Below are 5,828 nucleotides of genomic sequence, written 5' to 3' on the forward strand. Positions count from 1 at the left end.
TTAATCAGAATCTCTTGAAAAATTTAAGATTGCTTCATATTACCCATGAATGACTCTGTAGTGCGAGTGCTGCAATATCCACCCGTGGCTCCCAGTTACGATTTTATTGAAGCATAGATCAAACTGACTGTGATTTTCTCACGCTGTGATGCGGCTCAGATGAAAATATTTCATCATTAGGCTGGAGCTTGAGTCGAAATTTAGGATGCGGCAGCTCACACTTCAAGCACACCTAGTTCGCTTTAATCCGCACACGTCAGCGTCTGCACAGCAAACCAGACCCGGAGACGTAAATAAAGAAATGAAGTGCAATTGTCCGATGAAAGCCAAACTTAAGGAGGTGTCAGACCGATGATGTGACGGTGCTGCGGTGTGTCCGCGGGAGGAGGAGGACAGTATTTCCTGACCGTTTAGTCACAGCGTTAACGCTCGACTCCCTGCAGGCTTATTTGGGAGCCAACGGTCCTGGAATTGTCTTTTAAAATGGACGTTTCTGAAACTAAATGACTTTCTTTGTGAGCCCTAAATCACTCTACTCAATTACACTTTCCACACACAGACTCTCACACTCTCCCTGACCGACTGGGAACCTAACAGAGTTGTCATGGCAACCATTTAGCAACACATCTGTGTGTGTCTCGGAGAGAGACTGCAAGTGTCGGAGAGAAAGTCTACTTACTCCTCGTGTGTGTGTGTGTGTGTGTGTGTGTGTGTGTGTGTGTGTGTGTGTGTGTGTGTGTGTGTGTGTGCGTTCGTTCGTTCGTGTTCGGCCCTGGTCTGGTGGGTACTGTAGGTGATTTTCCATCGGCGATGTGATCACTGACCTCATTTCACACTGACGGATTCGGTTTCTTTTCCAAAAAGTCGGCGTGCAATAGAGGGAGGAGGCGGCATCTGAGAGGAATGGATAATGAGTGTGATGTGTGAAAGACGACTGAGTCCATCTCCTTCATTTCCTGTCTGAGAAGGAACCTTATGTCCTTATCTATTTTTATATCCTCCCCGGTAGACGAGCTCAGCCACTTTGTTCTTTTATCTGTTTTGAGGATGTGTGTCTAAATTTTGTTTTTGTGCATGTTTCTTCCATAAATGTGTGCGTGTGTGTGTGTGTGTGTGTATATATATGTATATATATATATATATATATATATATATATATATATATATATATATATATATATGTATATGTATGTGTGTATATATATATATATATATATATATATATATATATATATATATGTGTGTATATATATATATATATATATATATATATATATATATATATATATATATATATATATATATATGTATGTATATATATGTATGTATATGTATGTATATATATGTATATGTATATATGTATATGTATATGTATATATATATGTATATGTATATATGTATATGTATGTATATATATGTATATATATATGTGTATGTGTTGGGGGATGGCATTACACAACTTTGACTTGTTCCTGTGTTGAATTCTAACGAATGACCATACTGAACAATATTACTGTGACAGCCAATTATATTTTTATAATAAATGTTGATTTTTCTCTAACAGTGACTAACTCTGTGATTTATTTTTTTTGTGTGTTCATTCATTTGTAGCCGTTACCACTTTACAAGCTCAGCTCACACAAACAATTTCTCATGCATGTGTCTAAACGGCAGTGAGATGTAGTGTTAATTTGTATTATACAAGAACTTTGGACACTTCTGAAATCCGCTCCCAGGAAACAACGTTGAGCCATCTCTGAACTCCTCCTCTTATATTTTAGACTTTTATAACCAAGATAGGCCAGTTTCTTTTCGTAAACAAGGCGTATTTTTCTTTTTAGGAAGTAGAAATAGTACACGTAGAAAACGTTTTAAAGGTGCACAGTCGATGGCTACTTTGTTACACGTGTTCAAGTCCTAATATCAGCCAATCACATGGCGACAACTCAGTGCATTTAGCCACGTCAACATGGTCAACACGACCTGCAAACTTAAATTCCATTTATTCAGAAAGAGGAAGAAAGATAATTAAGTAGTTTTGAATGTGGCATGGTAGTTGACCCAGATGGTACCAGATGTTGATCTACTGGGATTGGAATGGACACAACCATCTCTAGGGTTTCTAGAGAATGGTCTGAAAAAGAGAAAATGTAGTGAGCAGCCATACTGTTTCAACCTGATAGGAATGCAAATAAGCACTCATTACAAACAAAGTATGCACAAGAGCATCTCTGAATGCGGAACATATGGGCTGCAACAGCAGAAGACCACATCGGATGTCACTCTTAGCTCAGAATCAGAATACTTTATTAACCCCTTAGGAAATTATGTCCTCACAGTTGCTACAAGACAGAACAGTAAGTAACTAAATTAAATGATACAAAATATTACAAAGTTACAAAAAGAACAAAATAGCTCCAATTATAAATATCCCAGTATCTTATGCAAAATTAAAAATATATGTAGTTGGCGCTGAGGGCTCCCTCTTATTAGATTGACTTTGTAATATGCGTTTTGCGCAAGTTTACAAATATCGAACAACAGCAGACTGGAAAACATTAACTGGTCTGATGAGTCTGGATTTCTTGTGCAACATTTGGATGGTAGGGTCAGAGTTTTGTGTAAACAATATAAAAGCATGGCTCCAACCTGCCTTACATCAACATTCAGGCTGGTGCTAGTGGTGAAAGGGTGTGGGGGATATTTTCTTTACACACTTTGAGCTCCTTCATACCAAGTGAGCGTGGATTAAAACCCACAGCCTACCCAAGTACTATTATTGACAATATCCATCCCTTTATGACTGCAGTTTCCTCATTTTGTCCTGGCTGCTACGAGCAGGATAATGTACCATGTGACAAAGCTCCAATCACTGGACTCTGATGGCCTCCACAGTTATCAGACCTCAATCCACCTTTGGAATACAGTGGAACATAATATTCACATCTGGATGTGCAGCTGACAAATCTGCATCAACTGTGCAACACTATTGTGTCATCATGGACCAAAACCTCTGAAGAATGTTTACAGCACCTTGTTGCATGGATGAAACAAAGAATAAAGGCAGTTCAGAGGGCAAGAAGGGGTCCAACTTGGACTAACAATGTGTCCCTAATAAAGTGGGCGCTGAATGTATACTCCTATAAAACTGTAACGTTTAAGCAATGGTTCACTAAAGCAGATCTAGGTTCAGTCTAGAAGCAATGTTGGTTAAATTTGCCCCATGATGGAGTTGGACAGCAGGAAGCAGGTGCTATCTGCGCACTAATCCAAAAGGGAACGTCTCAGCTAGTGTTTTGATTTTCTGAGAACATCTCAGCTGGACGCCACCTGGTGACGTTCTCAGCATGCACATCTTTGAGGGACAGAGGATGTTACTTGGCAACTCTTCAGAGCAAATTGAGGATATTCTGAGAACCTCCAGAGGAAGTCATAAAGCAGAAAATTTATATCATAATCAAAAGAACACTTTTGATAAGAACTTCTCCAATAATCAGTGAAGACACAGGATGTCCATCACCTTTAGAAAACACCAGCTTCTTTATAGCGACTGAGATTGGTGCGGCTATATCGTATTTTTATCGCCATCACTGCCTGAAACACATTCTAAGAAACACTTTTCTTACCTTTTAATCCACAAAAACCTTGGAGTTGTACAGCTATGAACAAACTTTGATTACAGCACTGACCAATTCAATCCAGCATTCAAGATATTCCTCAGACTGTGCAGGCCTAACTGAGACTGAATACATGAACCACCTCAGAATATATTGATGACTATTCTTCTTCCTCTCCAGCAAAACTTCATCCAATATGACCTGCAAACAGTTGCACATTTTTAATCAATCAATAAAAAAGAAAGCGGAACAAAGGGATGAAAAGTTAAACTTTAGCGAGGGAAAGGTCAGCACAATAACATCAGCAAAGTCTTGTTTATTTTCCTTGTACTCCTTTTCATTAAAGTTTGCTTCTCTGCTGGTCGTCCATGCAACCCCCTGCGGCGGCTCTATGCGCCACCAGGTGTGCCTTCCCCGCAGGTTGAGAGCCACGGCTCTGCAGGGTCTCTGCATGAGCACAATCGTGCCGTTCAAATGAATGTCCATTTCGGGCGGTCTGATTGATGTGAGATTGAACCCGCCTCGAGGACTGGTTATTTATGACATGGAAGAAAATAGAGACCCAGGGCGACATGATCGAGCAACGCCTCGATTCACATGAAAATGTATCAGACATATCGACTGTTCAAATTCTTTCTGAGTAAATATTAGAATCTGTTACTGCTGAAAAACAGACGTCATGATTGTGTGACAAGGTGGAAAACCACGCATATGAGCTTGAGCGACAACATTTTTTACATCCAGTGTTCTGTCGGGTTGAAGTCAGGACTCTGCGCAGGCCAGTCAAGTCCTTCCACACCGAACTTGCTCATCTACGTCTTTATGGGCCTTTGTTTGTGAACTGGTCATGTTGGGAAGGTGGGAAAGCGCCATCCCCAAAGTGTTCCCACCAAGTGTGGAGTATGAAATTGTCCAAAATGTCTTGCTATGCTGAAGCATTAAGAGTTCCTTTCACTGTAGCTAAGCGGCTGAGCCCAACTCCTGAAAACAACCCCACACCATAATCCTCCTCCACCAAACTTTACACATGGCCCTATGCAGTCTGAGAAGTATTGTTCCCCTAGCAATCGCCAAACCCAGACTCGTCCATTGGTTTGCCAGACAAAGAAGCCACTCCAGAGGACATGTCAGCGTGCTTCACACCAATGCATTCTACGGCTCAGATCCAGCTGCTCAGCGATACACACTGTTCTTGTGCTAATCTGACGGCCACATGAAGTTTGGAGGTCTGTAGCAATTGACTTTGCAGAAAGTCGGTGATCTCTGCGCACTACACGCCTCAGCATCTGCTGTTTCCGCTCTGTAATTTTACATGACCTACAACTTCATGGCTGAGTTGCTGTCGTTCCCAATTGCTTCCACTTTGTTATCAAACCACTAACAGTGAACTGTGGAATATTTAATAGTGGATGCTCTAAATAAACCCCTAAATTCGATGTAAAGTCAAGTAAAAACTTTTGGCCATATAATGTATAAACAAGATTAAGGGATGTTATAAACCCCTATGCCATGTTACTTTAAAATACCCCTCATGGCAAAATGTAATCCATGTTTTTGTGATGTACACTGATCCAGTATTTAAGAGTACCATTTTCACATAAATACCCATTTTTAACCTTTCCACAAAGCAGAACCATGCCTGGCTCAAAGGGAAAGGTGAATAATGATGATTGTAATCCATCATTTTGTAGTTTAATCTCAAATCCGGGGGATCATAGACATACCACGTCAGCAGGGATTGTGCTAAAATGTGGTATTTTCACATGAAAGTACAGACACCTCAAACGTAAGTGGAATTCTAGTCAAATATTCCAAACATTCCTCACACAAAGCTTTTAGTCCAATACTTTTATTGCTTTTTTGTTGCTCAGTATCATTTCTTTGAAATAATATAAAGACTTTTACACAGACACACAAAGTTCCCATAGGATGGCAGCTTTGTGTACAAATGTGCTTCCTGCTCAGTTCCTACACATTTGTTTTACTGTGACAGAGTGACAGATGAAAGCTAGTTCCTGTTTCTTGATGTAAAGTGCTGTCACAGTGTCTTGGAACGCTTACAGGTGTAGAAAAGAAACACACACGTACCTATAAAACAGACTACACGCTCATTGAAGCCTTTTCCACAACACTGTTTTTCTCACACGAAAGCATATCAGAAGTGGGCGTAGAGGACGCGGGTCATGGGTCACTTGCTTTCCAACACCCGTG

This window comes from Rhamphochromis sp. 'chilingali' (genome assembly GCF_963969265.1).
Source record: "Rhamphochromis sp. 'chilingali' genome assembly, chromosome: 22".
In the NCBI taxonomy this organism is placed as follows: Eukaryota; Metazoa; Chordata; class Actinopteri; order Cichliformes; family Cichlidae; genus Rhamphochromis; species Rhamphochromis sp. 'chilingali'.